The sequence below is a fragment of the Pteronotus mesoamericanus genome, unplaced genomic scaffold, assembly GCF_021234165.1.
Source record: "Pteronotus mesoamericanus isolate MK-2021 breed Mesoamerican mustached bat unplaced genomic scaffold, CSHL_Meso_final contig_98, whole genome shotgun sequence".
NCBI lineage: Eukaryota > Metazoa > Chordata > Mammalia > Chiroptera > Mormoopidae > Pteronotus > Pteronotus mesoamericanus.
The window spans coordinates 6,253,638-6,265,397 of NW_026555295.1; positions in this window are offsets into that span (position 1 = coordinate 6,253,638).

The following is an 11,760-nucleotide window of genomic DNA, read 5'->3' on the forward strand; positions in this document are numbered from 1 at the left end:
GTCTAAGTGATGGTTCTCTTTAGCTCCCTCTCTTGACGGGAAGACTACCGAATACTCACTGTATTTATGCCAAGTTTGTGCTTTTAATTGTTTTTATTTTTTTTAATGAAAACCCAAATTTTTCCTTTTTGGCATAATTTTTATGATGACCTGAAATTTTACATGTGAACAAAATTTTATGAAAAGGAAGCAACCTCTTCATGGAACTAAACCCTATTGCAATGCTTAGGGCTCCTAAGGAAAAAAAAATCTCCCCCAGAAGGCATCCATCATGTTGCCCATTGTCTCTTCCAGCTTCCATTCCCTGGAGTTTTTGATCCCTCTGTTGCTAAGTGCTGAAAATGGTATCTTCATGATCACCACGGTGAGCTCAGCTCACCTTGGCTGAGCCTGGGATGCAATCTTGAAACAGCCGTGGCTCTTGAACCTAGAGTTGGTCCCATTATCTCACAGCTTCCAATCTGGTTGCTTTCTTGAATCAACTGCTTTAACTATACTTTTTACAAGGCTGTTTTACCCAAATATGCAGACAGGACTTTCTATGCATGTTTCTCCTACTTCCCCCTTGCCACCCTCTCCCCAACCCCCCTCCCCGTCCGACACTTGAGAAATAGCTTTTTATTCCTAGCGGTGTACATTTAATTTTAAAACATTTGCAATGTATCATGCTTGTTGCCGAAATTGTTTATGGCCTTTTCCTTTCAGTTTTTTCTTTCTTCCAATGGTACTTTTGCTGGTTACATCCTATATTGTTGAAATGCAGATGGCTTCTTTAGGAATAACTTTTATATTTATTTAAGAATTTTTAAATTATGGGATTTGTGTTGTTGTTGTTGTCTTTGTTGTTAGTCATTTGTCAATATTCAGTCACCAATTCTGCTCACGTCTTGCCATGGATAAAATTGTGTCTTTCTGGCCAATTAAAAAAGACAGCTTTATAAAATGGCACTTTAAACAAGCCATAGATAGTTTTATTTTTATAATGCACATGGCAAAACAAATACATTTGTGATGAAGGAACTGCTCATCTAATCAAAAGATTTGTCGTGTATGGTATGATTAAATATTTCCACATTCTAATTTATCCCCCCCCCCACTTGAATGTGTTTTTAAAGGCTAATTATCAATGCTGTAGAGCAGTGAGAAACAGATCAAATTGCTCATGTCCTCCTACAAGCAACCTCCACTGGGACACCTCTTACTGCTACAGATGTATCATCTCCTTTGATAGGACCAGGGACCATATATACAGTTAAGGTGAGGGTCATTGTAAATGCTTCCAGTGTCACTGTGCCTGTCCGCTATAAGAGCTTCCTTTTTCCGTGGAGAACAAGTGAGCCCAGATGCCCTGCTTCTGAGAACTGGAGGACCTGGCAAACTCACCACATGCTGCACGCTTATACATATGTATACATACACAATAGTGTTGATTATTCCGAACAATAACAGGGTAAGGCGGTTGATTTGCCATTGTTAAAAACTGATTTACAGTAACTTAGAACAACTGTACTTTGGTTGGATTAGCAAATCGTGTGTTTAAACAAATCCCATATGTTGGGCAACAGTTCAAATAAGCACAGTGAAGTGTTGCCCAAACGTGGTTCTCTGACTCTCATATTTGTAAGGCTGGGCTTCAAATTCAAAACAACAACAACAAAAAAACCAACAGCAGGCAAACGGTTGTTAACTCTGGACACCCTTGCCATAAATTCTCGATATTTGAGGTCTTCTGAGGAAGACATGGGAAATGAGTGGCCCATTTTAAAAAGAACAAAGCCATCAAGTGTTCAAGTTCTCTATGTGTCTTACTTTGCAAATGATGTCCCAACAGGGAGGAACGTGAGCCTGTGTGTGATCTCCACGTCCCAGTTTGAGTGTGGGACGTGCTTCCAGATGCCACCTGGCAGCCGTGCCTTCCCCTTTGTAAAGGACATCGTGTGGCATTCAGAGTCAGGCAGGCAGTTTGAGGTGCCTTTATGAGAAAGACACGCTGGGTGGGTCAGGGAGAGGACAGTTATTGACAGTGATGTGCAATGAAGTGACAAGATGAGAGCAGAATAATAAGAGCTTTGAATTTGAAGTGATTTTTTTCATAAGTTATTTATTCCTTTTTTCTGTGTAAATATATTTATTTTACTGTGGAGCTCTAACAACATCTGGATCGTAACATGTGCAGAATGTATGGTAGGAATGTATTCTCCTGTAGGAATGTCAGTCTGTATTAAAAGGGGGCCTGAGCCAGACCCCGGGGTCTTCTCATTGTATGCACAGTCCACGTTCATTTTCACTCTCTTCTCTAATATGGGTCTATTTGAAATATGCAAAAGGTATGGATGAGGAATGTTTTAATACCTCCAAATTTTTAAGAAAATCAAGCATCAAAGGGTTGATATTTTTAAATGTTTTTTTTAGCAGCACTTTCTCTCTACGACAGAAGGGGCAACCACACTGACACCCTTGTTCACACCAAAAGGTGAGAACTAGCCAGAACCTCCGCTCCACCTCGAGTGTCTTTATCAATTGAGCTTTTTATTGCCATAGCCCCTTGGAGTGTCCCAACTGCCCTGAGGTCAATCAAGGAAAATTTCTTACATAAATAAGCTCCTAAGAGCCAAAGTATCAACTTACAGATCATTTTTAAAGCTTAAATTTATTAGCCATCTTTGTGGTAAACAATGAATTATGAATACTGCAGGGCAGCCTTCTTAAACGACATGCTAAAAACAACAGACTCTACTTTATGCAACAGTTGATATTCTCTCTATGAATTGTCTTAATTTCAAAACCTTGCTGGTATAAATTGGGCCTTTATACATTTTGTGAAAATACTGAAAAGAGCATATTTAACCTGTTCTGGCTGTAAATGGTTAACTTCCTGTAATCGCGGACAACAGCAAGGTGTCTATGTCCTGCTTGTGTACAATTGTTTTCAGTGCTTCTAAGAATGAATCTAAATGGTTCTTGACAATTAGCCAGGATCAAATACTATTACAGACAAAGCCAATAAAAATTTCGGACGTCTTTTGGGAATAACAAGTTTGGAAGAGAAGTGCAGTCCATACAAGCAAACAACTAAGATTTTAGAAAAGATGTATATAGTGACATGTTTGGTGCATGGTTTTTGAGGAGGGATTTTGTCTAAAAAGGAGGTTTAACCTTTCCCCCACAGACCTGAGAGCTGTGCCTTTTCTATGCAATATTACAGACATTACATCGGAACCCAGATGGCTGTATTCACGTGTAGGTTTGGGCTGTAATCTAAACAATTGGACAGATTAAATGTACATGGAAATGAGCAGTCTTACTTTTGTAGTTTTATATTATACAATAAACAGTTAAAAGATGAGAGAGGCGTGTTTGCAGTTTCCTTCTGACCGGAGCATAGCCGGTTCACGTCACCGTTTGCTCGTGTTAAGGAGCAGTGCGCCCGCAGCCTCCGCTGGAGCTCGTGCTGTCGGCCTTCTCTCACCACCTGGGTCCCAGGAGCCCCTTTCTCTCCTGGTTCTCCCCCTGCTTCCTGGGCCCTTCTCAAACTGCTCATCCTCACTCGACCTCCTTATTCTCACTTCTCCCCCTCAAGTCTCTAAACAGTTTTTTCCCAGGGGTTGGTCGGTGACGGGTTTTTGCTGAGCCTCCGCTTATGCTGCTTGCTTTCCTAAGGGAATCTAATCCACTCAGGTGTCTGAAAACGTGTTTTAAGGTCCTCACTTCTCTCCTGAGCCAGATCTGCATTTAAGAATCTACCGAGCTTTGTGCTTCCATTTCCTCAGGGGGCCGATCCTTGCCCTCTGGGCCTCCCTTTGACCTCATCACCCGTTTCCCAGGCCTCATCCCCCGCACACAACCTGTTCTCCCATCCAAGCCACTCTGTTCCGAAATGTTCACCATCCCCACAACCTCCTTTCTATCCCTACCACAGCTTCCTGACTGAGGCCCTTTTCCCTCTGTGCCCCTGGCGATTGCAGCTGCTTCCTAACTACACTAACTGCCACAGTTGTTTCTCTAACTAGTTGACGCTTGAGTTGACGTCCCAGGTGCCAGTGGCTCAGGCATTTGTTGCACATCCTCCAGCAGCCGCCCTGGTTTACATAGTCCGGCCCTCCCCCACCACCTTGCAGAGGTTAATGGAGGAGATCCTCCGCAACCTCCTTGGCAGCCGGGCCATCTTTGATGGACTTGTGGCATCCAGCCTCGCCTGGTCCAGGCAATTCTGGGCCAGGAGTGGCCTGGAGAAGAGGCACCTGGGAAATGAGGGTTCCATTCAGTCAACAGTGAAATATGGGGTGGAGGGGAGGGGAGGTTGAAGAGGTGTTACAGGTTGAATTGTGTTGTCAAAAAGTTATGTTGAAGTTCTAACCCCCAGTACCTCAAAATGTGACCTTACTTTCGAAATAGGGTCTTTGCAGAGATAAACTAAAATGAGATTGTTAGGGTGGGCCCCAATCCAACATGACTAGTGTCCTTCAAAGGACTGGGGGAGCAGATTTCAACACTGACACACACAAGGAGAACGCCATGTGAAGATGAGCGCAGGAGCTAGGGGTATGGAACAGATTTCTCATCCCTCCGAAGGAAGCAGCCCTGCCAACACCTTGACCGCTGACTTCTAGCGTCTGAAACAGTAAATTTCTGTTGTTCAATCCACTCTGTTACAGCAGCCCTAGAAAACTAATACCAGAAGAAGAACAGGATGAGTCTCCCCAGCCATCTCAGTGGAGATACTCATTAGGCAGCTAGAAATAAGAGTCTGTTGCTCCGTACAGTGGTTTGTCTCTGGAATACGAGCAGCTGCTATTAATTAGAGATACAACTTTAGCAACTCGTTCAACCTCTCTGTGCTTATCAGGACAAGATAAAGTCATAGCTCCTAAATCTCTTTGCAAAGGTTGACAATGCAGTAAAAAAAGCAAGTTATGGATGTTGTCTATCTTCTCATGCCTACAATTATGCTTAGCACACAATAGGCACTCAAAACATTTGTTGAATTAAAAAAAGGGAAAAAACTGTAGTTCACCCTTCTCTAGGGCATGAGAAAAGCATACTCTTCATTGTCTGAGTCCCGGGTCCACCCCCATCCTGACCCTCTAGTTGCCCGTTCCCAGCACACTGCCTGCCCTGGCTTTGTGTCCCCGTTTCTGCTTGTAGGAATTCTACTCATCACTCCAAGGCCAAGAGCAAGTGCCCGTCCATGAAGCCTCCACATCCCCCGAGTCAGAACGCAGCTCTCCTGGAGGGCTCTGCGCCCTGGCAAACAGACTTAGCAAATCCTACCGTGTCTTAGGCTAGCCGCACGCCATCATTTCCTCTGCCACCCTCTGCTCTGGCGAGCAGTGACCTGTGATGGCCCTCTATGCCACATTCAGCACACTGTGTATGGCCCTTGGGCCAAATCCTGTCCACTGCCTGTTTTTGTAAGTAAAGTTTTACTAGAACAGAGCCATGTTCATGGATTTGTGTATCGTTCATGGATGTTGTCCTGTTACAATGGCACAGAGAGCCTAAGGTTTGATCTCAAAATCTAAAGTACTTGCTCTTCAACCCTTAACAGAAAACGCTCGCCAAACCATGATCTTTGCAAACCACACAATGCTTATGACAGTGTCTTACCATAGCTGGGGCCAGGCCGCAGTCCCCATGCTCAGGGGCTTACATAGACTGGGAAGGACACCCCAGGAAAGTGAATAGGGTCCAGGTGCTGGAGGTAGGGGGCGAGGGCCAGGGAAGGCAGAGCAGTCAGAAAAGTCACACAGGAGTCGACATCGTCAGAGGGCTTAGGACCTGGAAGGAGGCTTAGATGTGGAACTGCTGGTCAAAGGGCCCCATCTTACCGATGTGAAAGCTGAGACACAGAGAGAGAGCGATTACTGTCTAGGGCAAGTCAGAGTTTATAGCATTGAGTTTCAGAGTTTGGCTCTGCTACCAGACCACCTGAGTTTGAATTCTTGCTTCACCGTTTACATACAGCCTAGCCTGTAGCCTTGGGCAAGTTCCTGACCCTCTCTGTGCTTCAGCTTTCTCATCTATAAAATGGAGGTAATATTGAGACAATCTTATGCAATGGTAGGGATCAAATGAGTCCCTACATGTCAAGTACTTAGAACAGCTCTAAAGCATTGTTTAAAAAAAAAAGAAGAAGAAGAAGAAGCTATAGCCCTGGCCAGGTGACGCAGTTGGTTGGAGTGTCACCCTATGCACCACCAGAAGGTTGCGGGTTTGATTTCCCCGTCAGGGCACACACCTAGGTTGCATGTTCAATTCCTGGTTGGGGCACATACGAGAGGCAACCAATTGATGTTTCTCGCATTGATGTGTATGTGTCTCTTTCTCCCTTCCTCACATTCTGAAAATCAGTAAACATATCCTCAGGTGAGGACTTAAAAAAGAAGAGTACAGCTAATGTGACAGTGAGCGAGGTGAAAACCCAGGTCTCCACTCAGTGTGGTGTTTTAAGGTTGGTCCTTAAAGCAAAGCTGGGGCATCTTAATGCTGAAGGGGCGTTATGAGGGCATGCCATTTCCTAACACCACGCTTGTCATCGTTATGGCCAGCTATTAACTGAGGAAACTGCGCTCTAAGTCTGTGTGGCAACCTGGGGTCGCAGAGTCCCTATTGCCTCTTGCGTCTTTGCTTCGAATGTGCTTCTGCTCCTCTTGGAAGGGAATCCTTGAATCTGCGGTAATAGTCCCCGGAACACGCACCAGAGCAGACATCACTAAGTGCTGGTGTGTGTGATCTCATGGGCTCTTTGCCTGGCCTTCGACGTTTCCTTTACCATGCCTGCTTTACAGAGGAGAGGGTCCAGGCCCAGGGAGCTTAAGCAACTCCCCGAAAGTCACACAGCTGTCAAGTGGCAAAGCTAGGATTGTGACCCGGGCCTCCTCGACTTTTACAATGACGCCCCACACACCCATTGCTCCTGGTTCCATCGGGGTCCACGGGCAGGCTGATGCCTGGAGGCTGAGCAAGATGAGTCAGGAGACCGTGGCCCAGTCCAAGCTTTACTTCTTTCACTTGCCTGACCTTGAACAAGTCACTTCACACCTCTCCTCTTCTCTGCAGGGGTGCGAAGAACAGGGAGGTATTGCCCTGAGGGACAAGAGGAGGAAGATGTCCCAGTGGGACCACAGTAAACCAAGAGTTGGTAGAGCCCGGTAGGGCTCAGCGCCCTCCAGGTCCTCTGATCCTGGCTCAGCGTGACCTTTGGCCAGTCATTATCCCTCTTGGGGACTCAGTTAGCTCTGTGGTGAAAGAAGGTGGCAGGATGCAGGACTACACAAGAGCCACATGCTTTGGGTGGTGGGCTCTCCCTGGGGGCAAGTTAATGTCCTGGGGGCCTCTGCCAGCATCTGGGAACGGGTCCGGGCCTGGGGGTTTCACAAACTCTCGGGTCAGAGGAGCTCCACTGCTCTCAGGTCTCCCCTGCCAGCTGTCGGGGCTCCAGGGGTGATGCAGCCGTGTGCTCGACCAGGGAGGCGCGCACGCTGGCACTGTCCCTGGAGCTGGGAGCCCCCTGGCAAGCAGGCTGGCTGCCCCAGCCTACAGCCCCCCGGAGGCCTCCCTCTCTTCCTCCCTCCCGCCCCTTCCTGGGGCAGGGCGGCCAAGCTGCCAGCTGCTAGCAAGGCCTATTGTTCAGCAGTGACAAGAAATGGCTGCAGGAGCCAGGAAGGGGGAGGGGTGGGGCGAGCCGGGAGAAGTCTCCCGACACGGAGGCCACTTCACAGGGCTTGGCCTGCCTGCTTCCAGAAGCCAGAGCACAAACGCACCTACCAGACTTTTTTTTTCCACTTGTCTTCTCAGGATGTGATTATCAGAGGAAGTGCGTGCCGCTGTTTGGTGTGTTAGTGCGCCGAGCCAGGCTGCCTCTAGAAAAGGATTTATGGTCACTTATCTCCCAGCTGAGCGCCTGAAAACAGTGCCAGGTGGCCGAGTGCTTTTGAAATGGTGTTGTTCAAAGTCAGTCCAAGCCACACGCTCACAGGGAATGCAGCTTCAGTGGGGCTGGAGGGGTTCCGGTGACGGCGATAGTCACCCTGGACATTCGCTAGGGCTTGATGGTGCAGGAAGCATTTCGCAGACATTCGCTTTATTGAATTCTCATGGCGATACTGGAGGGGGTAGGCCGAGCAGGCATCGGGAAACTGAGGAAAAGGGAGGGGCCGAGTCTGCTAAGGGGAGGAGTGGGGGCCGGGTGCAGTCCTGAGCTCTGACTCCCACTGCTAAGACCTCCTGCTTCAGAGCGTAAGGAGACTGGGCAGAAGCTTACCTCTGAACAGTGAGCAATGCAGCTCTAAGGCTCATGTTGTCTTGGAGCCTTGGAGCCGACTCAGCGGGGACTGAAGCCATTCAGAGTTCCCTTCTGTTCTTTCCGCCCCTGCCAGCCTCCCTCTTCAGCCCCAAACACATGCGCACTGTCCTGGAGTTGAGGGGAACAAAAGGGGCGTAGCTCAGGGGACAGCGGACGCCTTATGCCAGTTGCAGGTTGTTGGGCCCAGGCCCGGTGTGACCCACGGAGCTGGCGCAAACTTTCAACCTTAAAGAAAGAAAATTCTCGAATGCCTCCCTAACCGCATTGCTGCTCCTGAACCTTGCCAGAGCAGCTCTTCTGCAGCACCCTTGCCCTGCCTGTCCTGCCCATGGGGGGCTCGCTCGCTCCGCACCCCCCAGTCCTGCTCTCTGTCTCTCCTGCCCCAGCCACACATGCAGGCTCTGAGTCTCAGTCTCTTTTTGTCTTTTCCTCCCTTTTTGGCCTCGGTCAGCCTCTCTGCCTCGGCCTGTCTCCTGCACTGTTACCTGAAAGCCAGCTTTGCTGCCGCAGAGTCTGATGTTGGAAGCGGACGACCCAGTCCCTCTGTCCTCCCTGGCCTCAGCCTCCCCAGCCCCAGAGGAGCCTTGGCCCCAGCCACTGGGCTTTGAGGCCGGCCGAGTGGGACTAGGAGGCTCCAGGTCTCAGGCCCATCAAAGGCTGGGGGCCTCTGCGTCACCACATGAGAGCCCCTAGGGCCCCCTGGGGGTGCTCCTCTGCTAGTCTAGGGCCTTGGTGCTGCCCCTGAACGTCCAGCTTCCCCATCCGGGGCAGCCCAGCCTCCCAGCTATGGGAAAGGTTTTCCAGCTCTGTTTTCCAGGTTGGCCTGAGCAGCCGTGAGAGGACTAAGTACAACTGGCCTGCAGGCAGGGAGGGATGCGGGGCTGGCTGAGCTGGTGGGGTGCCAGGTGCGGCAGGAGGTGGGCTCTGAGGAGAGGTGACCCCCTGGGAGGGGGACAGGCGCCGGTGGTGTTGGTGGAAGAGTTGTAGGTCATTCTGTTCTAAGTGGCCTGCAAACAGACTGTACGGTATGGACAGGGGCTGCTTGGGATCCCAAGTGAGGGCTGTGTCCTCAGGGGGGTGAGGGAGATGGGGGAGATAGAGACCACTTTCTGCAGAGCTCCCTCTCTCTGCTGGCCGCCAGGAGGGCCCTCCCGGGCTGCCCTCCCCCGCCCCAGGCACCCGGAGGTTAGGGTCTGCATGTGCCCGTAGCACTCTGTCCTGCGTGGCTGTCCCGGGTGCCCAGGCCACAGTGTGGGTCATTGTGGAGACGGTGCCACACAGAAAGCTTGGATGGTACCTGTCGCTATCTCAGGGAGGTCTCAGAGGAGAATGAGGGGCTAAGAATAAGTTCTGATCCCCAAATCCTAGCAGTTCACATCCCCAGACTACCAGATGCCTCAGGTAGGCTGCAGGGAAGAATAGGGTGGGCAAGAGTGGGTCTTTGGAGGCCAGAAGGCCTCCCACCCACCAAGATGATCTGTGTGGCCCATAACAAATCAGAGGACAGGAGCCTTCCCAGCTAGAAAAGGCTTGGGTGAGAGTCCGGCGGGCCGAGGAGGAGGGCGGGTCAGGCTGGCTCCCGACCTGAGGGAGGAGGCCCGTGGGCGTGACCCAGGCCAGATAATTGGTTGAGAGAATGAAGTGTGTGCCAGTCTGGCTGCCAGGTGAGAGATATTTCCGTTTCCAATGGAGACAGATCTGTGCTTTTAGCCTGGACCCCGGCCCCCTTGCCTGAATGGGTCTGGGGGGCTCCGTGATGCGCCCTCCAGAGCTTTGGGTGGAGAGGGGAGGGCACCTACTGGCAGCTGGTGCTGAGGGAGAAAAGCGGGCAGCAGAAATCTTTTTGAAATTGTTTTTTAAGTATTTTTGGAGAATTTTTAGTTGTATAGAAAAAGTGGGGGAAAAGAACAGATTCTCATGTACCTATTCTCCCTCCCCTCCCCCAAGTTTGCCCTATCATTAACCTTTTGCGTTAGTGTGTTACATTCGTTACATGAGCCAATGTCAGTACGGTATTATGACTTAAAGTCTACAGTTTACATTAGAGTTCATTTTTTGTGTTGTATGTTCTACTGGTTTTGATAAATGCATGATGTCATGTGTCCGCCATTACGGTATCACACAGAAGAGTTCCAGCACCCTAAAATTTCCTGGTCTCCACCTGTTCTCCCCTTGCCCTTCTCCATGAGCCCCTGGCAACCCTAAATCTTTTTCCTCTTCATAGTTTTGCCTTTCCCATAGTGCCATGTATTTGGACTCATACAATATGTAGCCTTTTCAGATTGGCTTCTTTCACTTAGTAATATGCACCTTAGTTTTTCTCCATGTTTTTTCATGGCTTGCTAGTTCATTTCTTTTTAATGTTGAATAATATTCCATTGTTTGGCTGTGCCACCATTTGTCTATCCAGTCACCTGCTGGAGAACTTCCTGGTTACTTCTAATTTCTGGAATTTTTAAAAAAACAAATATAAGCTGAGATAAACATTTGTGTGTAGGTTCTTGTGCGGACATAAGATTTCAATTCCTTTGGATAAGTACCTATGAACATGCTTGTTGGATCATGTGGTAAGAGTATTCTCTCTCTTTTTAAATCCTTACCTGAGGATATGTTTTTATTGATTTTGGAGAGACGGGGGTGGCGGGGGTAGGGGCGGAGTGGGAGAGAGAGAGAGAAACATTGATGTGAGAGAGAAACAGCAACTGGCTGCCTCCCATAGGTGCCCTGACTGAGGATCAAACCCACAACCTAGGTATGTGCCCTGTCTGGGAACTGCAACTTTTTAGTGTATGGAATGAAGGTAAGCATATTTGTTTTTAAGAAAATGCCAAACTGTTTTCCAAAGTGGCTGTACAAATTTTGCATTCACATCAACAGAAAATGAGAGTCCCCATTTCTCCACATCTTTTTCAACATTTGGTATTGTCGGTGTTTTGAATTTTAGCCATTTTAATAGGCATGTAGTGGCATCTGATTGTTGTTTTAATTTGTAGTTACCTAATGACATACGACGTTGGCCATCTTTTCACATTCTTACCTGTCATTTGTGTGTCTTCTTTGGTGAGATGTCTCTTCAGATCTTTTGCCCACTTTTAATTGGGTTGTTTGTTTTCTTACTATTGAAAAGTTCTTTGTATATTTTGGATACCAGTTCTTTTATCAAATATGTGTTTTGCTAAGATTTTTTCCCAATCTGTGGCTTCTTTTCATTCTCTTAATTAAAGAGTAGAAATATTAAATTTTAATAAGTACAACTTACTGATTTTTTCTGTCATGGATCATGCTTTTGGGGTTTTATCTAACAAGTCGTCACCAACCCAAGGTTATCTAAATATTCTCTTATGTTGCTCTGTAGAAGTTTGAAGTAGTTTTGTACTTTAATCTTTTAGTCTATAATCTTTTTTGAGTTAATTATTGTGAAGAATGTAAAGTCGAGTTTAGATTCATTTGTGTGT